This window comes from Pipistrellus kuhlii, unplaced genomic scaffold, assembly GCF_014108245.1.
Source record: "Pipistrellus kuhlii isolate mPipKuh1 unplaced genomic scaffold, mPipKuh1.p scaffold_m20_p_2, whole genome shotgun sequence".
NCBI classification, from domain to species: domain Eukaryota; kingdom Metazoa; phylum Chordata; class Mammalia; order Chiroptera; family Vespertilionidae; genus Pipistrellus; species Pipistrellus kuhlii.
Window position 1 is genome coordinate 14,031,377 of NW_023425515.1, and position 27,508 is coordinate 14,058,884.

The 27,508-nt window shown below is 36.4% G+C and overlaps 1 protein-coding gene across 2 annotated transcripts in view; it reads left to right on the plus strand.

Moving 5' to 3' along the window:
- Positions 1–22,347: 22,347 nt before the first annotated feature.
- MBNL1 (muscleblind like splicing regulator 1) overlaps positions 22,348–27,508 on the plus strand; it is a 193,568-nt gene continuing 188,407 nt past the window's right edge. The window contains exon 1 of one of the 2 annotated variants that reach the window (XM_036445926.2): positions 22,348–22,444. The gene's annotated coding sequence lies outside the window, so the exon portion shown is untranslated. The remainder of the gene's footprint in view (positions 22,445–27,508) is intronic. The other variant, XM_036445945.2, reaches the window with a different exon arrangement.

A 27,508-nucleotide genomic window follows, 5' to 3' on the forward strand; every position in this document is an offset into this window, starting at 1 on the left:
TTCCTCTCTGTACAAAATCAATAAAATATATTTAAAAAAAAAAAAAAAAAAAAAAAAAAAAAAAAAAAGTAAGCCTAGTATGGAGTATGAATAAAATGCAGGGTAGAAAAATCCAATGATTGCCATTAACATGATGCAAAGTAAAGAGAATGTTGGGTAAATGGATCAGAAAGTCTGTGAAGGCCATGCAAAGATTTACCATGGAAACATGGGGAAAGGCATGAAGAAGAGGGATTTTCTGGTAGAAGAACAAGCATTATAGGTGATACAGGAAACTGTGGCATGTTTGGTGATAAAAATTATAGATATGGTATAGAGCAACTTTTCTCAAAATTTTTTAATAGTTCAAAATCTCTTATAAATATATATTTTTTTTATCCTCACCTGAGGATTTAGAGAGAGTGAAGGGGCGGGGGTGGGGGGGAGAGAAAGAGAACGAGAGAAAGAGACACATTGACATGAGAGAGACACATCGATTGGTTGCCTCCTGAACAGGTACCTCTAGTAGGGCTGGAAATTGAATCCACAACTCCTTGTTTGTGGGTTGACATTCTAACCACAGGGCTAAATAAAATGTTGTGCAGAACCCTCATATAGAAACTATTTCAGAGTGATAATTTCTCCCTAAGTTTAAGTGTAATGCAGTTACCCCTGCAATGTTCTGGTATCATGGCATTTAGACACTTGAATTGCAGAGGAACAGGCAATAGATAGCTGTCGTCTCGGCATTTGTTGTGGTTGGATCAAAATTTCATGAAACTCTTGAAGCATCTCTTTGGATCATTAGGATTCCAGAATTCTCATTTGAAAAACCACTGGAATAGAAGAATTTGTAGTACAGCCTGACAGGTTTATCTTCCCTCAATTAAAACTGGAGCCTTTGGAGGTCTCGTAGTGTGAGAATGCTATAGCATAGCTCTGCTAAAGGAAGATTAACCTTTTCAAAGAAGTAGGATAAACTGGAAGAAACAAAAGTGAGAGACAGGGAAACCTCTTACTTAGCAGACTTTTGAAATAGTGCAAAGGAGGCTGAACTAAGACTCAAAATGAAGATGGAATAGGATGAAATATTTATTAACATTCTAATTTAATTGGAGCTTTGATTTCCAATAAGAGAACCTTGTTTTAATTTCATAGCCTTCATAGTACAGTTGCTATTATTACTTCTACATTATAGGCTCACATATATTTTGTTGGCTTTTTATTTCATTTCTTTGAAAATTAACTGCTCCCTATGAAATGGAATCTCCTGTAATTATTTTGAAAGAAATATTTTTAGAATTGTGTTTAATTGAAAATGATGATCTGAAGATTTTTCTTTTCTTTAGGGTTTTAGTTCTTTAATTCTTGGTCCATATTCTTATGTTCCTCTTTCCTGTATGAGATAAATTAGATGTATCAATAAATCACATGTCACTCTTTAAAAAATAACTTGCTTTAAATGAGTCCAGAATCTTTTATTTTTATTTTTGTTACATGAACTTAGCATGAGAGAGGAACTTTATTTTCAATGAAATGCTCCTTGAAGGGTAGGCTTTTCAGTCAGAGAAAGATAAATATCGCATGATTTCACTCATTTGTGAATATAATAAACAACATAAACTGATGAACATAAATTGATCCAGAGATGACAGAAAAGCATCAAACAGACCATCAGACTTCAGAAGAAAGGAGAGGTGGGAGAGGGGCAGGGATAAAAGATCAACCAAAGGACTTGTATGCATGCATAGGAGCATAACCAATGGACACAGACACTGGGGGGTGAGGGCATGTGCCGGGAGGTGGGGTGGCCTGGGAGAGATCAATGGAGGAAAAGGAGACATGTATAATACTATATGTAATACTTTAAACAATAAAGAATTTTTTAAAAAAATAAGGCTTTTCATCTGATAAGAGACTAGAGAGAAAGACATATAGCTTGGTTGCAAGGTTTTAGAAATCAGAAGGAAATATTTTGAAGACAAAAATACTTATGTCTAAAGGTTGTTTTTTTAATAATATCTCATTTTAATTGAATTTATTTGGCTGAGATTAGTTAATAAAATTATATAGATTTTAGGGGTACAATTCCATAATATGACACCTGTGCATTTTATTGTGCGTTCACCACACCAAGTCTGCTTCCATCACCATTTATCTCCACTTTACCCTTTTCTATTTTCTCCCACTCCCCTTCCCTCTGGCAATCAACATACTGTTGTCAGTCTATGAGGATTTGTTTATGTTTTGTTTGTTTTAATTTTTTTTAATTCCTTCACCTTTTTTCACTCAGACCTTCTTAATATCTCTTTTATTAATCATCACCAATAAAAGTGACCCTATATAATAAAACCTTAATATGTAAATCAACCGTATGGCTGAACAACCAGTTGCTATGATGTGCACTGACCATGAGGGGGCAAATGCTCAATGCAGGAGCTGCTCCCTGGTAGACAGTGTGCTCCCACAGGGGGAGTGCTGCTCAGCCAGAAGCTGGGCTCACAGCTGACGAGTGCAGCTCCAGCAACCAAGGCAATGCTAAGGACTCCTCAGGGGATGCCTGCCTGCCAACGTAGGCCTACTCAGCTGTCATCAGACATCCCCTGAGAGGTTCTAGACTGCAAGAGGGCTCAGGCTGGGCTGAGGGACACCCTCCAGTGCATGAATATCGTGCACTGGGTCTCTAGTATTTTATATAAGTGAAAACTCCAAATAGTGGAAGTTTATCACTTTAGATGTCTCTTTTTCCAATCTAATCATTTTGAAAATCTTTAAAATACACTCCATGTTGTCTTGCTCTTGGGGCAACAGTATTGTTAACAAAATCTACTTTGCATTCTTTTTCAAAATCCAGATTTCTCCCTAATTCTTAGTGGGCAACTACTATTTCCAAAGTGCCTGATTTCTTCAGATCTCTGACTCGCTACATGACTCAGTCTTTATGGAACAGCAAAACAAACAATGAGCAAAAAGGCTCTTACAGTTGTGTATAAAATAAAAGTAAAAAAATAAACAATGATCTCAAAGACCTCTTTCTGACAGCCACATATCAATCAGAAATGTTCTATCTTCTGATTGACTCCATAAGGGTAAGATTACTGATTAATGATCATTAGTCAAGTATATAGAATATTGCTGTAATTTTCTGAGACAGTCATAACTTAACCCTTAAATTTGATTCTAACGATTTATGTTAAAAGATATGACAGGGAAATATTTCAATAAATTAACCATTGTTTTTGAGACATGGCTGCATGGAAAGACATCCACTCAGTGCTGTATGTTACAGAGGAGGTTTGTTTATGTTTTTGTTTTGTTTTGTTTTGTTTTGTTTTATGAACAGATACTCCTATGCCCCCACTGTGCCCTACACTGCCTCGTAGTGTGGTTCACATCATGTTTTTTGTGAATTTTTTTGTTTAGATATTTCTCTCTCTAAACTAAAAAAAAGTAGGTATCTATAATGCAAAATATATGTCTGTTTCATAACAGAAATAGGTACCTAATATTCACTTATTTTCTGTTATATTTGAAAAGATTATTGAAGGTCCAGAAACCTTGAATATTTCAGAATATTGAAACCAGACAGATGCCAGAAACTGAGACAAAAAAGCAACTTCTGCCAAGCCCTACATTTTATCTCTAGCCCCTTTTCAATCCTCTTTTCCAGCCCTCTGGGCAGTAATTAAATGATTCTCTGCTCTAGGCAAGTCCATTCTCAGAGACCATCACACAAACCATGGAAACTTCCTTCTAGACCAAACATATCAAACTCAAAGGCTAACATGGGCCAAATAAACAAGGTTTAAGTTTATGTGGGCTGAAAAAAAGCAAAAGCTTCAATTTTCATAGAAATGTAGGTTTATTCCAGTAGAGACATGCTAAATACAAAGGGCTGAAATAAATAAGTAATTATTAACATAAAATAGTAGACATTTTAATAAAAGTTAATACTTTTTCTTGAGCATTAACTTACCAGACTCTGAATAACTGCACAAATTAATTAGCTTAACACAAATAAAGCTATTTTTCTTGTTCTCCAAAAGCAAAATATTTCCTATTAGATACACCAAACAAGTCAGTCTGAGACTAAGGACACGGAAATCTGTTACTAAAATATTTGCTGCTAGTTTTAGAGGAGAGAAATGGTGTGCCTGAACATAAGGCATGTAAGGGAAATGAATGCAACACAATTACAGTAATCACTCATTATGGAACGTTGTAATTCATTATTAATAACTAGAGGCCTGATGCATGAAATTCATGCAAGGGGCTCTGCCCTTGCAGCCCAGCTTTGTCTGGAAGGTTGTTCAGCTGCCTGATCTAATTAGCATATTATGCTTTTTTATTATAAGATTATGTGTAGCAGGATATTGTAAAAATTAAGTTACAAAATTTTTTTAAAATGTTTCTTACATACCGTTATATTGGCTGGGCCAGAAAAATATTTGTTGTGGGCCACATGTGGCCTGCGGGCCAGAGTTTGACATGCTTGTTCTAGAGCCTTTCTGAAGCCTAATGAAGCCAGTCTCTGGCACTGCCGACTTACTCATAAGTACTTGAACCAGAGAGAAAAGTCACTGACTATCTTCATCATTTTTATTTTGAAACCAAAGGTTTATAAACCTTTAAAGTGAGAAAGAGACAATGAGTAATCGCCTCAATAACTCCTTTTTATCTTTCTCAATTTGTGCTTCCTACAGAGATACCCCTTCTTTATCTATCCTCTATGGCACATGTGTCAAACACAAGGCCCGCGGGCCAAATCCATCCTGCCAGGCCTTGCAATGTGGCCCGCACCGCGCTGTCATCACTGCACTCCGCTGTGTTTCCATCACAATGACAGTTTATGACTGTTCAGTAAACCATTCGGCCCGTGATTTAGGCTGGATTTTAGATTTTGGTCCCTTCTCTGATTGAGTTCGACACCCCTATGGTCTTGATAAGTCACTTTTATTTTTTATAATATGTTTGTATTGATTTCAGAGAGGGAGGGAGCAGGAAAGAGACATAGAAACATCAATGAGGAAAGAGAATCATTGATCGGCTGACTCCTACATGCCCCACAATGGGATTGAACCCACAACCAGGGCATGTGCCTTGATCTGCAATTGAACCTTGACCTCCTGATTCATAGGTCAATGCTCAACCACTGAGCAATGCAGGCTGGGCTTGATAAGTTACTTTGAGACCCACTTCACATATAGAAAACAAAGTTCAGATAGGTTAAGTGATAACTCTAAGCACAGAAGAGAATGCTATACTTCCAGGATCAAAGCCAGGTTTGTCATATCCTAAGGCAGTGGTCAGTAAACTCATTAGTCAACAGAGCCAAATATCAACAGTACAATGGTTGAAATTTCTTTTGAGAGCCGAAAACTGATTTCTGCGCATGGGCCAGGAAGTTTCAATCACACTGTATGTGCGTACCCACAAGTGGTATTTTGTGGAAAAGCCACACTCAAGGGGCCAAAGAGTCACATGTGGCTCTAGAGCCAGTTTGCCGATCATTGTCCTAAGGTGCTGTAAACAGCATCCTGAGGTTTCCTGGTCTCATCTCTTGTTGCAAGAAAGTCAGCAGAAGATTTCAGCAGCAGCTGGCATTTTCATGAAAGCTACCTGACAAACCGCCCTTCTTGGTTGCCAACATTCTTTTGCTTCCAGGTTCTGTAATCCTAGGAGGATAAACCTGTTAGATTACAAATAGCTACAAAAGGAAACCAGATTGGTGCACAGTAGCTAGGAATGTGCCTTTTAGTAGCACACTTAGGCAAAACTAAACATCTCAGGAACATGCTGAGAAGACAGGCACTGTGACTAGATTCTTGGAAGGTGGGTATTTTAGGGAAAGGATATTTTCTGGAGACTCATCGAAAGCAGAAAGCCTTTTTTTCTGAAGTTTTTATAATCCAATCTTTTCTCATCACAGAATGACAATTTATAGCCTATAACAGTGATAGTAGAAGAGTTGATTAGCCAAGGTACAAGGGTACGGATGGAAATGGTTGATGTCTCGTGTCTAATGGGCAGACTGAACAGGAAGATTGATCCAATAGAAGGCAGACAGGAAGATGTGACAACTGAAAGAAATGTCAGAGGGAAAACAAATGCACTAGATTTGCTTTTTCACAGAATAACAGTTCTCCCATGACAAGAGACAAAGCAGAAGTAGAATTTTCATGCCTTCAGATGACAAGCAATTTTCGTCGATTTACAGTATTTCTCTAGGTTAGTGTTATCCGAAGAATTTCTATAATGATGGGATTTTTTTATATCTCACCTGTCAAAGTGTTAGCACTTGAAATGTAGCTGATATTATCGAACACGTAATTTAAAAAAAAAAAAAAAAACTTCAATTAATGTAAATTTAAATAGCCTCATGTGTCTAGTGGTTATAATATTGGTCAGGGCATCAGACGAGGTAAAAGTTGAAACCATTTCTCCACTTTTCATTCCTATCCAACCAAATGAGTTTTTGTTAGTTTTATGTTTCCTAAGCATTACAAAAGATTTGTGGTTATATTGCTGGTTAGCTTTTCCCTGTGAGAAATCTAAAGCCAGTGAGATGGATAGCTTGATCTCTAATTTCAGCTATCACAGATAGTGTTCTTAAAATAATAAATTTACAAACATACGCTAATAATTTCTGTCTAAAGACAGAGCATGGAACTCACTTACATAAAAATAGCATAGGGCATTGAAGAGTTAAAGTAAAAGTCATTTAAGGTGACCGTTCCTTTTGTGCCATGAAAGTATTAGCCAATGGCATGAACCTCCTTTCTTGGGGGTTACCCACTGAGAGAAAAGGAGGAACCAGTAAAAAGAAGAGCTATAATGCAGGCTTTGCACACACAAGTGTCTCAAGGGATGGAAAAATCCTGTAAAATCATACTAAATATGCAGCAAAGAATGCTGCCCACTTCTCCGCCCCCCCTCTCCACCCCATCCCCCCCAAGGATCTATTACTGATCTGGTTACACCAGGGGGCCACCTGCTAAGCCAATCTGCCTCACCACTGTCACCACACTCCCATCACAACTGGGGCAGCCACCTGGCCTCTTTCAAGCAAGTCTGGCGACCACTGTGCTACATGATTCCAAAGTTCCCTTAGGGTCTAGCATCTTTGATTCTAAGGTTCTGTAAATTCAATATTTTTGGTGGGAAAAAATGAGTTTTGTCTTCACCCAAATGCTTTCTCTCAGAATTCTGATTAATAGAAGTAACTTTATAGCAACTACAAGTATCTATGGGTTGAGGATTTGAAGATTATTTTTATTTTATTTTTTTTAAATATATTTTATTGATTTTATACAGAGAGGAATTGAGAGGGATAGAGAGTTAGAAATGTCGATGAGAGAGAAACATCGACCAGCTGCCTTTTGCACACCCCGCAATGGGGATGTGCCCGCAACCAAGGTATGTGCCCTTGACCAGAATCGAACCTGGGACCTTTCAGTCTGCAGGCCTATCCTCTATCCACTGAGCCAAACCGGTTTTGGCTTGAAGATTGTTATATGAAAAATGTTTTTTATGTAAAATACTATTTACTGTTCATTTGCACACCAGCTCAGAGCCTCTAAATTAAGGGGCAGCCATGGGCATAACCTTATCAGTAGCAGGTGCACCTTATAGATTTTGCATAACCACTCACAAGCAAACAAGGAACGTAGCTGGTGCTCAGTTAATGTTTAATAAAAGAACAATGGGCAGTAATCAAACATTTTCCCAGTAAGAATAATTACCCTACATTTCCATACTGAAAAATACTTCTAAATCCTTTGATGTTAAAATATCTGACATCATTCATTTCATCTTGTGTCTTTGAGGTAGTTAATGGTTCAGTGGTCAATGGCTTATCCCAGTCATAGCTCTAAGTCCATCCTCTTCTCTGTCTCCATCATCACCTCCATGCCCCAAACAGGTGCCAGACATTGTGAATGTTAGGTTGCTGAGTGTTAGATTTTGTTGTATTCCTTTAAAGATTATCAGACTTCATTCACATCTTATAACTTTGATCTTGGAGGCACCTTTTTCAGTCATTTTAAAGAAAATCTAGAATAAAATCTACACATTTCAGTTGAGCCACACTCTGAGAGCCTTTTGGGTAGACTCTCCTGAATGCTTTGTGTATTCCACAAGGCATCTCTACTATAGCTGGGAGGAACTCAACTCCCAGCTGTATGTGAGTTTGGGGAATTATTCATTTTACAGTTCTGAAGTAATTTTTCTTCCCCTGGAATATGGTTTTAGTCTGGACTCACAGGCTACACATTCCTTGTGTGCATTTGGTATTCAGACAAAGAATACAGATCCCCGGTCATATTGCTGTAGCCCTTTCTCTACAAAGTTCCTTAATCTCGTATGCTTTGTCCTGCAGATTTCAACTGCTACAGCCTCCTCAAATTGGGATATTATCTTCCCAGCTCCATGAGATGGCCAGGCTTATTTTGGTTTCTTCATTCCTGTAACTGCAGCTCAGAAATTATTTCTAAGCAAGAAGGTCAACTTACTCTATTTCTTTCCTCAGGGACTATTAACTGCACTGCCAATGGTCCAGTTTCTAAAAATAAATGTTGTCTATACTTTGTCCAGTTTTCTATTTGTTTATGGATGAAGGTTAAGGCTAGATCCCATTACTGTCTCCTGGCCAGAGGCAGAAATGTTTTGCTTTTCAAGCATAACTTCCTCTCATGCTTGTAATTTCACTTTAGTTTCTTTTAACACACAAGGTTCCCTCTCACCAAGGTGCTTAGATATGTATAAACGAAAGCATTCCTGAATGAGAGATCGTTTTTTGCTTTGGCTGTCGCTTTTGTCTCTTCTCAAGAGATTCTAAAATTACTTCTGATATGTGTTTTTGACTAGACAACAGGCATTGGGACTCTACGTAGAGATGGATGAGAAGTTCTGGATGCTGTTCATTCTCAGTTCCCATCATCAGTGATGGTACCTAAAGTTGCTGGTTGCCACAAAAATAAATTTTAAACATCGGTGAAAACAAAATATGATATTATATTGATTTTTATTGTAATTAATTAATTAATTAAAAGATAACTGCCCTAACCGGTTTGGCTCAGTGGATAGAGTGTTGGCCTGCAAACTCAAGGGTCCCAGGTTTGATTCATTCAAGGGCATGTACCTTGGTTGCATGTACATCCCCAATAGGAGGTGTGCAGAATGCAGCTGATTGATGTTGCTCGTTGATGTTTCTAACTCTCTATCCCTCTCCCTTCCTCTCTGAAAAGAATCAGAGAGGAAGGGAGAGGGATATATTTTTTAAAAAAATATATTTTTTTAAAAGAAGTTACAGTTATAAAAGATGATTAACAACCATTAAAAAATTATAACTGATAGAAAAAATTTCCCTTGGTGGTTTAATTTTGTTTCCCATTCTAGCTGTTTCAGTGAAACTCTAGGTGATATGACAGAGTTTTTTATGAAAACATTTCAAAAGCTGGTCTTACATGTAACTCCAAGGTTGGTGATTACTATTCATTCCAAAGCAGGAAAAGGAAGCAGATCTAGTTACCCAAGAATTATCAAACTTTTAGCCTAGAAGATGAGAAATATAGAATTAATACCAAAATTCATTTTAATGTAATTATTATGAAGCATTAGTGAGCATATAGCTTAATAACTTAGTTCCATATGAATTAGAAAATTTACAGATTTTATGGGATGCAATGGTGCAAAGATTATGTCAGACTTTTTATACTATTATTCAGAGCTCCATAATACAACTCCATTTTAAAAAATTAGTTTTTAGTATGTAATTAAGATACACACTAGAGGGACAAGAATGCTCCCTAACCCTTTATTCAAGGACATTCTTAGTTTAATAATAGTGTTGTGTAGTATAAACCTTGTAAATACATTGACTCACATTTTTTAGAAAAATGCGAATCTATAAATAAACGTTATCTCAAGCAAAATTGCTAATTTATTTAGATAAACAGTAGAGAGCTTTATGCAATGTATTTCAGAGTATAATAACACTGTGATTTTTAAACTTAGAACATTCAGTAGCATAAACAGTGATAAGTATGCCTTAGACAACTTGGAAAATTGCCTGGAAAGAGTCAGAGTGCTGAAAATTTTTTACCCAACATGAGATCTCTGAATTGGAGGACTGCAAAGCACTCTTCATATAGGTACCTCCACATTCCCCTCTTCCTGAGAATTAGTTACAGGAGTTCCTTGTAACAAAATCCATTTCAAAATAAAATATTGTAACTGCTGGTAGTTCATTGATTTAGTCACATTTCTGGTCTTTTGTAGTACAGTTCAAGATTTTATTGTTTTCTTGACCAAGCTAAAATAAAATAGATGCCAGTGAATCAGACAAAGTGAATTTGGTGTATGAGTAGACAGAGGGTAGAATTAATGTTTCTTTCTTATTTAGTTAAGCAATGATAAACAGAATATGTTATGGTGAACAAGGAGTAATGCTTTAGAGTAGTAAAAACAATTTAGTTTTGCCAAATCTGAAATTTGTAATAAATTAAGCATTAGAGAAAATAAGAAACAAACAGACACATGATATCAACATGTGGAAAATCTACTAAACAGTCAGAAGACCTACTGGTCTCAACTTAAAGTTTTAAGTGCTAATGTTCATATAAAATTTTAAAAGGATTGTTTATTATGTGGGAGCTTTTTCTCAGCCTTGAGTACCTACTAATTGAACAAGGTAGTTCACTCATTGATTCAAATACCGATTGAATGTGGGTAGGTTGTGGTGTCTATTTGTACATGTAAATATAAATAATGTGCTGAGTGGTGTAGGATATATACTACATTTGTGAAAATGTGGCCATCTTATTATTCACTATGGGGTGGGAGGAAGACATGATCAGTTTCTGACAAAACACAATTTATTTTTAACTCAAACTTACATTCATGTTTTACAAGAAAAAAAGAATGGTTTCAAAATGTTCCAATGTGACCAATGTTTACAAAATTAATGGATCTACGGAGACAGGGAAGCATCAATCAGACTGTCAAACCTCAGAGGGAAGATAGGGGAGGGTGGAGATAAGGGGGAGAGATCAACCAAAGGGCTTGTATACATGCATATAAGCCTAGCCAGTGGTCATGGACAATAGGAGGGTAGGGTTATGCTTGGGGGTGGGGGGTTGGGGTGGGAATGGGGGAATGAGAACAAATATGTGATACCTTAATCAATAAAGAAATTTTTTAAAAAATTACTGGGTCTATAAGTTTGGATGTTTTCAAGGGAAACAAAACAAAGTTTTAGTCAAAGACAAAATAAACCATTGATGCTTTGGTCCATGGAATGTGTTCTTGCTTGGCAAGAAAGTTTAAGTGTAGTATGATGGCATACTAGAAAGGTGCCCAGGTTAGTTATCAAGAACCTAAGAGATTTTAAAGGGGAAGCAGATATAATTTTCATTCTAAAACTGGTATTTTTTATAAAATATATCTAGGTCAAATCTTTTAATATTAATACTCTCTCCAAACTTTTCTATCATATCCTATTAAATCACTTTTGCTTATAGTCTTAACTAGACAATCCAAGTGTAAAATAGAAGTTAAAATCTTTGAGCTATGATTTTTTCATTTTTTTCTTTCAGCATGATTTTAAACAAGAAATTATGATAAGTTTAAATGCATGGTAATTTTTATAAAATACTCCAATATAAATAAACCAAGAAAGAAAAGACAGGATGTCAAAAATTGTTCATAAATTAATATTTACAGTATATATAGAAAATCATTTAAGAAATAATTCTTTGGCCGAGACTGGTTTGGCTCAATGGATAGAGCATCGGCTTGGGGACTGAAGGGACCCGGGTTTGATTCCGGTCAAGGGCATGTACCTTGGTTGCGGGCATATCCCCAGTAGGGGGTGTGCAAGAGGCAGCTGATCGATGACTCTCTCTCATTGATGTTTCTAACTCTCTATTCTCTCCCTTCCTCTCTGTACAAAATCAATAAAAATATATATATTAAAAAAAAGAAATAATTCTTTGTCTAAAGTTTTTATTTGTAACTGAAACAGGAAATTCTTCCTTATTATCCTTCCACATAATATTTTATGTCACCATGGAGAAAGAATTTGACTCATCAGCATTCAATAGTTTTATTATGGTTATCTGTGTAAATATATTTTGAAATCTATAATAAAAAGTGTAATATGCTAATTAGACTGGACAGCCAAAGGACCAGGTGGTTAGGGGTGATCAAGGCAGGCAGGCGAATGGTTAGCAGCAATCACGCAGGCAGGCAAACAGTTAGGGACCATCAAGCAGGCAGGCAGAGTGGGTAGGGGCTATCAGGCAGGCAGGCAGGTGAGCAGCCAGGAGCCATGGTCTGGATTACGAGAGGAATGTCCAAATGCAGGTTCAGGGTTTCGAAAGAGTGCAGGCTGGACTGAAGGTGTCCCACATGCACAAATTTTGTGCATTGGACCTCTGGTTTTTTATTAAAACAGCTGAAATTACCTGAAAGAAAGCCATTCATTCTTCTATCTTGCTAACTAAAAATAAATGTAAATTTACAAGGTATAATTGTTAATTAATGCCTACCAATTGAGAATTATTAATTGTTCCAGTATACTATATGCTAAAGGACTAAGAGATTTAGTCTGCTGAATAAAAAGTAAAATTGCTTCCTTTAAAACTAATAATAGACAATAATCTGTCTACAATAACAGACAATAACATATAATATATACAAATTTTCTATAGTTTCTGAAAATTGTCTACAATATATGACAGGGAGTCACTAGTGAATTTTTTTCTCAAAAAAATATGCTATGAGTATGAAATAAATAGATATCTTTTAATATACCAACCATGCAACTATTATTCCCAAACTAGAAGTAATGTGGGCATTCTATTATATTTAAAAATTTGAAAGAATGCAAGTAATTTAGTGTAATTCCATCAATAGCTCCCAAAACCAAAATAATCTACAAAGTTGAAGATTGCAGGCTATTTACAATTTTTTAAATTAACTGCTCGTGTGTGGAAACCCCTTTCACGTCCCTAGTGGTTCCGGGTTCAGGTTCTGGAGAAGGCTGCACACAAATGAAAGAGACGTAGAAAAGTATTAATTTGGGAATATTGGGGGCCAGGCAGGAGCCCAAGAGAGGACTACACCCTGCTCTTGCTTTGCTATCCCTTTTATTAAGGTTATGGGATACACCCATATTCTTTAGGCAGGAAATTCCAAAAATAGCCAATCAGCAAGAATTTACATAAGACTAACAGGTGGAGGCTGCTTCAGCTACCAATGTCTCAACTAAACAATGAGTGATTATTTCTGACCTTTCAGAGCATTTAAGGTTGACCAGCCTTCCAGATTACCTGTCCACTTCTCTCTATTAGTGGGACAATGATTGGTTTCTGGGACTCACGTCATCAGCATCACATTATTTTATCCTCCTAATCTGTATAGTTTACATATAATCAAAGCATAGTAAAACAAAAATTAGAGATAATTGATTCTAAACCTTTTCATTTTACAGATGCAGAAAATAAAGTCAAGAAAGGTTGTGTCATTTTTTTTCTTTATATTTAAACCATTAGCAACATTGAATAGTACAAAAACCACCTATGTAATCTTCACCAATTGTTACCATTTGGCAAAGTTGTTTGTTTTCACTTCACACACGTAAGTTCCTTGGACTTGCTGTTGAACACCATGATATTTCATCTCTATTTTAGAATACATCTCTTGATTAAGACATTGTCACACAAAAGCACAATACTGATAATAACCTTAAAGTTATTTATAGTAATTGAGGTATAACATCTAACCTGCCATTCATATTCAGATTTTTGTCTCCAATGTGTCTTCTATAATTTTTTTCAAACCAGGATCCACTCAAAGTTCATTTATGGCATTTGGTTAAGTCTCATTGGAGTCTTTTCATCTAAAACTGTCTTTGTGTTTTTAATTGTTTTTAATGACACAAATTTTGTGAGAACCCAGGCCAGTTGTGTAGTAAAATATCCCACATTTTGGATTTGGGTGATTATTATTTTAGAATCAAATTCAAGTTAAGTAAGAAAATTAACAACAAAGTATAACCTTGTAACTATGGGGGGACAAATTCAAATAGCCAAGATAAAGCTAAACTTTGGGTCACATGTCAATAAAACTTGGAGTCTGTATTTCTAAGTTTAATCAGTTAAAGAGTTGTAATCAAATGTCTGTGGAGACTAAATTATTTTGAGCATGTTAAATCATGTCATAGCTAACTTTCCTCTTTGATGAGTCTCTGCAATTTTCAATAATTCCAATGAGTCATTTTTCATAAAGTTTTTTGAATGTGTTACAGTCATTTGCGTTACAGATGAGTTATTTCTCCCAAAAGTAGTTTTTCCTTTCTAGTCTCTTTTATGATTCCCCAACACTTTACTCCTCATATCTATGTAGTTTCAGGTTTGGTTTTTATTTATTTTTAAAAATATATTGGTATTGATTTCAGAGAGGAAGAAAAAGGGAGAGATAGAAACATCAATGATGACAGGGAATCATTAATCGGCTGCCTCCTGCATGCTCCATAATGGGGATTGAGCATGTGCCCTGAATGAGAATCAAATTATGACCTCCTGGTTCATAGGCTAACTCTCAACCATTCAGCCATGCTGGCAGGGCCAGGTTTGGTATTTAAATGAACTCTATAAAGAATACCTAACAAAAATATATTTGAGAATTAATAGTTTTTCATTCTGATAGTTGGTTTACAAGTGTTCATCATATTTTTTGAACTTACCTTTATTTAGAATTTTGCTTCCAAGTTAAAAAGAAATCAGTGATTTTCTAAATACTACTTCTGCTGCTTCTGACATAAATTTCTTTGTGAGTTTTGATCTCTTGATCATCCTCAGCATAACACTCATTGCAAAGTTTTTAGCTTTTGACTATGATTTCCCTAAAACCTTCATTTGCCCAACTAAGGTCCTTAAGATTTATAGCTCCTTCTCTAAAGCTCTCCTCTTGGTCTTGTCTTGCCAGGTTTTTGGAAAGAAATTACTGAATCCTCTCACTCACCTTTGACATACAAACCACTAATTCCTGAAGTCACATACTTACACAATCAGACAGGCTGATTCCCAAACCTGTCTCTTGCGAGTGAAGGCCTATCTTGGTTTGTAGCAAATAGTTCCGTGTGTCTGTGGATAACAACAGAAGTGATGGCAGTTGAAACTGCTTGAATGTAGAGCAATCAGCAATGTCAATCACTCATTCTAAATGTGTGGGCCATATCTTTTTTTTATATATAAAAGGTCTCTAAATCATACATATGCGTGTACTTCAGTAGCCTGGACATATATGGCCTATAAGAATGTATTCTGTTATGTTCAAATGTATATAGGTAATGTGAATAAGAAGTATTAGTAAATTAATAGTGGCTTTGTCATTGTGGATTTTCCCAATCTGAAAATAGTAAAACTAGAAAGGCAAATATATAGGATTCTGCTATATATGAACATGAATCCTGAAGGATGTATATAAAAATTGAATAGTAATAATCTCCAGCTAATTGAAACAAAGGTTAATCTTTATTTCCTCCTTATAGTTTTATGAGGATGACAGATTGCTTCTGAAACTACTATACACCAAAAAACAAAACAACAAAAACTTACATACAATTATATGCCGAGTGTGTATATACACATATATACATTATAATAATAAAAGTGTAATATGCAAATAGACCGAACAACTGAACAGCAGAACTACCATCCCGATGACTTTCTGGACAACCACTTTATGACTGGTGCCAGGCCAGCCAAGGCAGGTGCAGTGCAATTGATTGGGGGGCCCCTCGTCATTGCCCCATTATTGCCCCACAGAAGGAGGCACATGCCACCCTCTGCCGGGTGATCAATGGGGGGCTCCACAATAGATCATTCCAAAGAGGGAAGCCCAGGCCACCCTCTGGGGGGCAATCAATCTGGGGGCCCCATGATCAATTGCCCCATAAAGGAAGGCCCAGCCCAATTCCCCCCCCTTCTAACCACCCAAGTACCTCTAACTACCGGACCTCTAGTATATATAGTATTTTTAGGAAGCAAAAGTACATTACGTCTTGACACTCAGAAATCCTTGCAAGCCCTTAGATCTAGTTGATGATACAGTATATGGGCTTAGCTTCCCCATATGTGTCAAGGATTTCAACTTTGATGTGTTTGTGAATATTCAGACACTATAAACATATGTGACTTAATTTGAAGACTTCTAAAAGCTGTCTAGCTGCAAGTAAGTGGCTTTGGGAAGAACAGAATGCATCAAGGCTCTTGTAAATGTTTTATAACAAAACAGCCCAGCAAGGGCTCACTCTGCAGTAGCCAAATGCCATCCACACTTCCCGTCAACTGTCAAAACTGCCCTTCCACACTCATAAGCAGTTCGCTCTATTGAGAAAGACAGCAGCTCCCAAAGAGCAGACCTGAAATCCTCCTTAAGAAACCCCGCTTCTCCTTTTGATGTTCACAGCCCCATACATGGAACCCTCACACCTTCTCAAATAGGTGTCTCCTCCTTGCTCCAAACAAACACAAAGCAAATACATGGAGCCCATGTATCATTTTATGAGCACTTCCCACATGACACCACACCACTGTTCCTGGGCGTCTCTTTAAAGCAGCCGCCGCTTTCTCACGGGGCTGTGAGCTGCAGGAGTCACCTTTGAGAAATAAACCAAGCCCATAGGCTGTTGCACTCCTTGGAGGTTTGGGTGTGGCCAGTCCCCCGGCAACTTTCCTCTGGAGGCTTCTCTCTTGACCTGACCCCATTTTGAAACATGTTCTTCTGTTGTGGCGGTTGTGTGCTGTGGAGGGGAACACATCCCTTCTTTGTTTCACCATAGAAGTAACACAGGGCCCTCTCAGGGGGCAGAAGCACCGTGTTGCACTAACCATAGAAAGCGCCTCTGCTCAGGAATCTGACACGTTCTTACAGGAAAAAAAAAAAAAAAAAAAAAAAAAAAAAGTGTTTCTTAACAAAGAATAAAAACATCTGTTAATGTAATTTTTTTGCCAGGTTAGGAAGACTCTTTAGGAATCATATATTCATTGGATTAAAACTGTAATGAATGTTCCAGGAACGAAAAGCCTTTAAATCATTTGGTGTTTATGGAAAGATTAAAGAAAAGAAAATGTTGATTAGAAAAAAAAATGAATCAAGAAGTTATTAAAATATGTTAGGTTCAACGTTGAAAACTATTTTTAAAGTGTTCGATTTTATATTCACTGTCTGAGAAAATTTGAGAGATTATTATTTGTAATTTATAACTCACTAGCTCCATTAAATAAATACAGGTGTTGTGTTTTCTTGTGGTTTTTTTTTTGAAAATCTACTATAAACAAGAAATTATGATGGGACAAGAGCAAAGTACAGCATATCTAACCCCCTTCGGAGCTGACTGTATATAGTGCATGTCCTTAAACCTGAGTGTCTTATTGCTTCCCTTTTTGAATAGGCCTCACATCAGGACCAGCCTCTTACTTAATGCACACATTAGGTGGGGGGGGGGGGATGCTTTTAGTCATTTCTGCATCTGATTCCATCCTCCTTACTGTACCTGATAGTATAGAAGCAGGAATTAGAGGCTGGCACACCACTTAATGCCACGAGGATGTACCAAATCTCATTAGGCACAAAAGAATGCACAGACAAGGGCTTAGGAGAATTCTATTCCACACCAGATTACTTTTTAGACTGCCTTACTCTAAATGGGTGTTTCTGCCCGTAGAGAACCTGACATGTGTGCTTATGACTCCGAGCAATTAGAGAGAAAGGCATCATTAACTTGACTGGGAAGTAAGGATGCTGTAGCTTCCAGTTTATTTTTACTGAAGCAGTGTTTTGCTTACCTCATTTCCCTATTAAAAAATAATAAATAGCTCCTTCATTTCAAAGCCCTAAAATTTGACTACAGGCTCAGCTTCAACTGGACTTCTGTCCACGGCACCTCTCTCTAGGATCTAGTCTAGGGCTGTGCTGTCTAATTCTATTGAGCACTTAAAATGTGGCTAGTGTGATGGAGGACTCAATTTTTAATTGTATTTAATTTTATTTAAGTGTAGATGAAAAAATGAAATGACACGATTTTCTATATGATGACATTGAAATGGTAACATTTCTGTATGTTAAGTTAAATAAAATGCTTTGTTCGATTTTATTTCACCTGTTCCTCTTTAATATAGGAATTAGAACCTTTTTCTGTGATATTGATAAATGTGGTTTGTATTATATTTTTCTCACACACTGCTGGTGTAAAGACAATGAAAACCCTTGCTTTTCTTGACACCCTGCACTTAAGTCAAATTTATCTTCTTTTCCAGATTTTCTTTCCTGATATGAAAGATCCTTGTGCTTGCAAGTGTAAGAAACCTAAGAATTTATTGGCACAATAAGTGAAAAGAGCAAAGATCAGGAGTCAGGGGCTGTATCGATATTATCAAAATTCAGTCTTACAGATTGCTAAACCCAGCAAAAGCAGAGCTTAAAATTCCCAGACATCAGTCTCATTGGCTGGCTTGAATCATATGACCCTCTTTGAACTGATCATTGTAGCAAAGGGAAAGAATTAAATGTATTGATCAGACATTGGTCGCATGCTTACACCAACATTAGAATATGAAGAAAATCAATACCACTCATCATAAATGGGATGATACCAAGGATGGGCTTGGTTTATTTCTCAAAGAAAAATCATGAAACTTGGTACTAAGAGAAACAGAACAGATGCCCAAAAGACCTGATTGCTCACCTAATTGTTGTTTTGTGTGTGTGTGTGTGTTTTGTTGTTGTTGTTGTTGTTTTAAATATATTTTATTGATTTTTTACAGAGAGGAAGAGAGAAGAATAGAGAGTTAGAAACATCGATGAAAAACATCAATTAGCTGCCTCTTGTGGGGACATGCCCACAACCAAGGTACATGCCCTTGACCGGAATCAAACCCGGGGCCTTTCAGTCCGCAGGCCAAAGCTCTATCCACTGAGCCAAGCCAGTTTCGTGTGTTTGTTTGTTTGTTTGTTTTACTTTTCCGGGGACATACTTCAAGACACCATTTCTTACTATGCCCTTTGCCATCCTCTCTGGCTTTATCTGCTCCTTCACCTCTCCTTTCCCACCCTTCGCGAAAAGGATGCTTTTTCTCTCACTCCCATGCATCTTCCAATTCCTCCCCCTTCTAACTACCCAATGAAGTCCTACTCATCCTTCGTGTCTCTGTTCATTAACACTTTCTCTGATCTGTGTTCTTTGATTCCCCACTGCCTAAGACATCTTCTGTGACTTTCCACTGTGTGTTTCCTGTGAACCTGTACACCTTCAGATAGGCCACTTTCCAAGTAATAAGCATAATTTGATTGCATAACAGTATGAATGTAGATGTGAAGAGTAAGGCCTGCCTGAGCTGGTGCATTGAAAAGGAACCATTTCAGAAAATTGAATGAAGGGTTGTTGAGAGGTATTGACATGATTAGGAGTCGACAAGGTTTGGTAAAGAACTCAAAGGTTGGCAATGATAAAAGCTGTCACCACTCCTAGACCTGAAAGGCAAGGAGGAACCATGTTATTGAACTTGGTCAGAGCCACAGCTGAGGAAGAAGAGCAGCCAGAATGAGGTGGCTCTAAAGAGAAGAATGCAGCCATTTCCCAAACATGGCCTGACAGGATGAAGGAGATGCAAACACACACCCCAGCTCTGTCTCCTCTATCTTGTGCTGATCATCTATTGGCTAATGCTAATCAGAAGGAAGAGGTGCAAGGGAGGCTGGGATGTGGTGTGCAGAGATCAGTTTCTAGGCAAAAGACCAGAGCAGGGAAGGGTGAGACAGACAGGGAATAATCTACACAGTCTTATCATTCTTTTGGCATTCCCAGATCCTGGTATAATTCCTTGTAGCAGCTAATAAATATTGAGTGGATGAAAGAATAGATGACTTTCCACAAATTTCTCTATTCTTGGTTCTTTTAATTCATTTTCCTTAACAAACACAATAAATGTAATGTTTTCAAATAAATAAATAAATACATAAATTAAAATAATTTTTAGCTCAATTGTGTACTCTCCAAATTCAGGAAGTATCAGCATTGTACTTATCAGGAAACTTGTTCTGCTGGGCTTTTTACCTATTATATCTAATTAATCCTCACAGAACCCTAGTAAAATTGGTATATGCATCCCCTTTTGACAGGTGAGGAATTGAGGATCAAAAGTATTTGAGAACAATCAGACAATGCTTTCCTCTTCAATTCTTCAACTGCATAAAATCAAAACAGAAAAATGATTATGAATGCTTACATAGTAAAGCCATTTCTTTAATAAGTTAAAAAATAAATTCATGAAACAGAAATACTCTCACCACTGAGCTATATAGATAGCAACCAAAACATTGCTATTTCAGTAGTCTTCAAAGTGATCATGAAATAGGTCTTAGGGGAAAAAATTGTAGCTAAAATAATAAATATACTTACTTTATTTTAATCGAACACTGTTTTTAGGGAATGGATGGTGCTGAATGTTGTACAAAATTGTGTCCCTACTTAATACCTCTGAACAACACACTTTAAAATGGTAAATAAATAAATAAATAAATAAACTCTAGCCAGTTTTGCTCAGTGGATAGAGCATCGGCCTGCAGTCTGAATTGTCCCAGGTTTGATTCCAGTCAAGGACACATGCCTGGATTGTCGGCTCCATTCTTAGTAGGGGGTGTGCAGGAGGCAACTGATCAATGATTCTCTCTCATCAATGATGTTTCTATTTCTCCCTCCCTCTCCCTTCCTCTCTGAAATCAATAAAAAATAAAATGGTACAAAAAACATGAATTTTGTTTTATATGTACTCTAAAACACACACACACAAACACACACACACACACACACACACACACACACACAATGAGGACTTGAAGGAAGTCAATGTTGACAACTTTCTCAAAAAGGGAAGTAAATAGGCAGGTCACTCAGAAGAGCATTTTTTGAGATGTAGAACCTAGAGCAGATTCACTAGCCTGGAAGGGATCATCTAGAGAAGCAGATGCATATCCACCAGCTGGGTAGAAGGGACACAAATCCTGAGTGGCCCATTAAAACCCAAGATATTGAGCGCTGTACTTCCAATAATATTAAAACCCAAGGATATTAAACTTTTCTCAAAATATATAAAATATAAACAATGTTGTTCACATTAATAACTTTTTCTTTGAGGATTTTCCTATACATATCTCACAATGAATTCAAATCAAATGTTATATTGATGGCATGCTGGTGGATTTTTTTTGTTGGGACTTTTTTTGCTTTGTTTTGTGTGAAGGGACAGCTTTCTTAATATTGTTTGTTCATTTATTTTTACTTCCAGCAAATTCACATTAAGTATGAGTTTAGGCGAAGGGGATATGGTTCTATTTTGAATCATCCCTAATTACAGTTTATTGCCCCTTTGAAAATAGGGTTAAATAAAAAGACAGAGAGTGGTATAGTCAGATTGTTTCTAAAGTCCAGAATGTGGTTCTTACAACGTGTGGAAGTTTGCATAACTATTAAGTTTTTCTTGTAATCCGCCTTCTTCCTCTTTCCCAAGGAGCAAGGGAGATGGGAAGGGACATACAATTTGCAGCTACCCATTTGCTTTTGTTATACTTTCTTTTTTCTGAAGTTGGCAATAGCCTTTGCTTTGATCAACTGTTGTAGGCCCTTTTTTGACCACTGTCCCTTCTGTCCCATAAAAGTTCTTTTAATGTCCCAACCTGTTAGAAACCTAACCAGATAAATGTTCAGTGTTTCATGAGGTGCACCTGTTTTTTGTTCTTGTGGCTGAAGTTGAGAGAGACTTGGATAAGCAACAGTTTCGGTTTTGCAATGGTTTATCTGTATGTAACAGGCAGCTACTCATGAGAAAGGAAGTTTAAGACTTGTAGGTAACAAACCACTACCCAGATTCCAGGAAAATGCCCTTTTACTAAAGCCATTTTTTCCCCCCTCCTTTTTATAAAATGTCTGTAGTCAGTTTAGCATGAAGGCCATATTCCCAAGACTTTAAACTAATTAGCCTTCTAAGAGCAATTTCATTCCTCGTGTGTCAGCTTGACAGCTTGCACAGAGAGCAGCATTTTCTGGTTTTCTATTCCTTATGTAAATGATCACTACTTGATAAAGTAAAGACTTCAATAACTTTTCTAAAATCCGCTTACAGATATAAATGTGTGCACATTAATTATACACGTATATCCATACAAATGCTAGCGGGTTACTGTGGTTCCAAGTGTAAGCTCTGTGAGTAATTTTTCATTTCCATACCAGTTAAGAAGCATAATGGCTCCGGTGTTTCACCACTTCCTCTTTGGGTAGATTGTCCTTCTGCAGAGGGGGAAAAATACCTCGTGAAGACAGCAGAGAGAACGGAGCGTTTTGAGGAGTTGGTAGATGAACTCAAGTATTTAAGCAGCTTAACAAGCAACTGTAAATCAGACAGAGGTAAGAAAAAACTTGTTCCTTGCTATTTTTTTATTTTATTATTTGGACTACTCTTCATAGTACAACGGTTTGTATGCTGCCTAGATTGCAGAATAGATTAGATAAATCGAATAACTCTGTCTATGGAGCAGTCAATACATTAAATGAAAACCTTTAGAACATTTGCCACATTTCAACTTCACATACAACCTTTAAAAAGCTGGAAGTTTTTAAAGTTCTCATTTGATCTCAAGTTATTTTAACTGCAAAGTGAAACATACTCCTTTTCCCATCATTTTACACACAATTTAATGCTGAGAGAACTTTTGGATTCATAATAAATTTGAGAACTTTTCCTTCTCCTAGCTCTAGTTTGTTCTTAACGTTTATAAATTCTCCCACATATATCCTTTTGTACAGTTTGCACTTTACTAGTTGGACTTCAACCGGGTAAATACATCCTTGCATTTGTTTTTACCCACTTCCAAAATAGATTGTATTATTTACAATGTGACATTTTGGTATTATTTTCCTGTCATCACATTATGATGATATTTAAATAGTATAGAAAGAGCAATTTTGTAGTATAGGTAGCATGATTTTAGAATCTAAATAAGACAAATAAATCCAACTTTAGAAATTCATCTTTTTCTTAACAAAATTAATAATTCTAATGCTTAAAAATTGAGCAAGAACTAAAACAAAGTAAGACTATTTGGACCCATCATTGGAGACCCAATTAAGCAAAAACTGATCTCATTAGTGAAATGTTAAAATTATCTATTTTCAGCAGAAAATTTTTCTCGATTGTGCCAATCTAGAGCAATGCTTATATATGTTAACTATTCCACACAGTTATGTTCATTATTTAGCAATTTTAAATCTTTTTTAAAAAAAAACAGTTGGTATAATCCTTATAGTGTTTAATACATTTTTTAAAAATGCAGCAGTGAAGAATTCTGTTAAGACATATGGGAGTTTGCCGCTAGCTACTCATTTTGAGAAGCTGACACACACAACTGTTTGCTCTGTGAGATTTGGTAAAAGCTACACAACCCAAGTAAAAGAATTTGAATGTTTACTTAATTTGTTCAGTGTTCTTTTATTTTCTTAATTAGCATAATCTCTTTATTTTTTTAAAAAAGTAATTTTGCATTGTTCCATCAAATAATGGATTTAATTTTTATTAGTTTTGCAAAATAGTACTCTCAGACTGGTTCTGTTACATGACCTGGAAAATGCTTTGTTGTTGTTTTTGACACAAGGTGCTATCACAAGAGATTATAGGGAGAAGGAAAGCAGACTGTTAATATTATAAATTCAGGAAAATGAACTTTGGACTCGAGTTTGACATCCTGAACTAGATGGACATTTTTAAATTAAAGTTGTTAGTTGTGGGAAACCCATAAAAATTGTGCATTTGCGTCTTATGACCTACCCACTAATCAAACACAACTGATTCCATCAGACCCTGATCCTGTTATTTTCTATATCATTTTTAATGCCCTCCTTTAAAAAAATAATTGGAGTATTATATATGTCCAGAACTTAATGTATGAGATAATTTTTTTTTTATCATGAACTATTGAGCACTGTGGATGTTTTACATGGAGTGTGGTATTACACTGAGTAACTGATAACAGCCAAGAGAAAACATAGCCCAAGGAGATTACAGTCTCAATTGATCACCACTGTAATTAAAAGCAGCAAATAAAGGGCAAAGCAGTAAAGAAAATGCCACCCCGCTGGAAGACAGATGTGTTGATGCTGTTGAGAATGATTAAAGTTTCTGAATGAATAGCCCAGTCCCAGGTTACGGAAAATAAGTTCAGAATTTGTTCTGCCTTTGCAAAAATTGTATTGACAGAAAAATTAGTGCTTCTCTGGCTGCGTTAACACGAGACATAAAGATTGTTGAAGGCGACCTTTTGGTCACTGTTAGGAGAACAACGGACACGTTGCATGTGCTTTTGATTTCAACATTACACGATGTTTGTAAGAAAAAGCATTTCGAGCCTGTCCCCCAACCCAAATGTTTAAAGTGAAATGAGATATACTATTGTAAATATTGATGCTGACTTTTGAACTACCGATGCATATTTTACCATGTTTTGTTAAGATTACATTCATGTGACACGCTAAGACACCAATTTTCATGGAGTCTGATGAAAGTTGAAACTGAATGACAGCCTCATAAAACTGTTACATCTGTGTTAGTAAGGCATGGCTGGCAGGTCGGTGATCTTGCTGGGAATGTGTCAAACTATTGATAACCAGGGTTGATCCAGCCAGTCTACCATGGAGAGGTGTCTCCTTCCTTCATGGTATGAACTTCCTATCTGTCGAAGCTGCTTGTCTTGGGCTCTCTCCCACCCCAGCAGATATATTACCTTTCAAATAATAACTCACTTTGAAACAGCAATGCTACTTGTTTCACCGGAGGGGACTTACAAATGAACTTTTGAAAGACTGAAGCATTTGTTCATTTGTTTGTTTATTTTTACCTTCTATAGGTCATTTTCTTATTTACAAAAATAAAGACAAGAGCATTTGTGGCCTGACAGAAAGATTGTGGTGTGGGTGAAGGCTAAGAGGGATGGAATTCAGAAACAAAAATGCTTTCAATCTAGATACTGTGAGTCTTCCTTCCTTTATAAACTAATGTGGGTCTGCCTACATTTGTTGAATGATTTTTAATTGATGAGACTTCTAAATAAGTGCTACGTGTAGCATATTCATATTTATTATATTTAATAAAAGCATATGTTAAATACATGGAAAATTATTGTTTTCACAAAAATGTGCACCATGGCAGTACATGTGCTCTGTAACATAGAATATGTATCTCAACTCCATATAAGAAATAACTTCTGCCATTATAAAAGACAGATGCAGCTATTTTAACATTTCTTCATATTTCCACTTAAAGGTTATACTAGGTGCAATCAGTTTATACATCTGTACTTAAAAATAAAAATATATATATTTTTAAATCTTCAAAATGTAAATTATTTGTTTATTGAGCATTATTATTATATTTCTACCACTTACCTGACATCATTGATATTGTTATTATTTTACATAAACTAAAACTGGGTACTTAGATTTTATGTTTTCCAAATTTCTTCTAGCTTTATATTTTCATCATTCTTTACATGTACAGAAAATAGGTTTTAATTTTTTCAGTATTATTGAGGAAAAGACTGAATTTGTATTTTTAATCCAAATTTTAAACTGTGGCATTAAAGCCATTTATTAATATAGGAACTACGGAAAGTAGATCAGAAATTATGTTAGCCCACTGGCATCACTACATGAGCTAGTATAAAATGTCACACCTCATTATTTTTCTATTTTATAGATAAATTCATCGTAAACTTTAGTGTGTTTTAAATGTATTAATTATCACATTCTCAAGATTGTTCCTATTTAGAAACTATATAAATAGTAATAGGATCTTAAAAAAACATCACTACCCTGTTTTCATTCTGAAAAGAAAACCAGTAGATTTTTTTGTTATATATGCCTTCGTTAAATTTATTTTCACTTTTCATAAGAAAAATAATTTAAGCAGATACTTTTATTCTTTTTCGATGATGGTGAACAGATCTGAATGAGTGTAGAGGCCAAAACATTTTCCATGAAATTAGGCTTTTTCTGAGTAAAATAAAACATGTATCTGATGGCACTGGATTTTTTTAAATTTAGAAATAATTTTAAGCTCAAAAAAGGTTGTAAAATGAAAATAGTAGAATGAACTCCCATATGCCATTACTAAGATTTGCCTCATCTTAATATTTTACCCCATTTACGTTATAATTTTCTCTCATTCTAACTTTCATCTCCATAATTTCTTTTCTGGACCACTTAGGGGTAAGTTATAAACAACACTGGCTTTTATCTCAGTGTCTCACTAATAAAAAAATAGAGGTAATGTCTTACACAGTGCTTACAGACAATTGTTTACTTCTTACATTCTCATGGATAAGATGCTTTTCTCTCGTTTGTCCGTCTTCTTGTTCTGCTATTCACCTTCCTGGTGTTTTCTCCTCCAGAAAGGAACCAGTCTAAGAGCTAAGGATCACATTTAGCTATAGTGTCTCTTGAGTCTCCTTTCATCTGGATCATTTCCACATAATGCCTTTGACTTTTCAAAAAGGGAACATTTTAATGAGTACCGTCTATTCACCAACTCCTTTTTCCTTTTCACAGAATGCTTCTCATTTTGCCTTTGTCTGACGTTTCCTGGTGATTATGCCTTTTCTGCTGGGATACTGCATAGGCGATGGAGTTTTCTCTCAGGCTGTCACATCTTAAGCACATAATGTTCATGTCTTCCACATCAATGATGTTCATTTCATTTGTTTTCTTAACTTCTTAACTTGATTTCAGAACAGAAGGCTGAGGGAGAGAGAGAGAGAAACATCAATAATGAGAGAGAACCATTGATTGATTGGTTGCTTCCTGCACACCCCACAAAGGCGAGGATGCAACCTGGGCATATGCCCTGACCAGGTCAATGCTCAACCACTGAGCCACACTGGTTGGTGATGTCCATTTTGGTTGCCTAGTCAAGGTGGTGCCTGATTTATCCGTTTTATAAAGATGGCTCCTCATAAGAAACTTTCACTTGGGTTTAATATTAATTGATGCTCTCAGCTGATGCAATCTTTCCTATCACAGTTACAAAACAATATTTTAACTCCAGGACCCCCCGCACATTTGTGTCAGTCTTTTCCCTTCTACTATGAGCAAAAGAACTCCCTGCTTTCCCCTTTCTTGAATTATTCATGCCTGTATCTGCACATTACTGAATTTCTATATTTTCAGTGGCTTATAGTTCATTACTGCCTTCCTTATTTTGGTGTGCAGTGTCCACAATTGACTTATGGGGCCTCTTCATTCTGGCTTCTATTCTGTGGCCTGGCCCCTTATCTAAGGAACACTTTGTTACTTCGTGTAGCATAAAATGATGTCCTAAGCTGACCTGGTGCTTATCCTAGTCCACCCCTGGAATCACTCATTTCTCATTTCCTTGAGTGGGGGATGGTGTTGGAGGCTGAGATCTGGGTGTCAGGATACTCT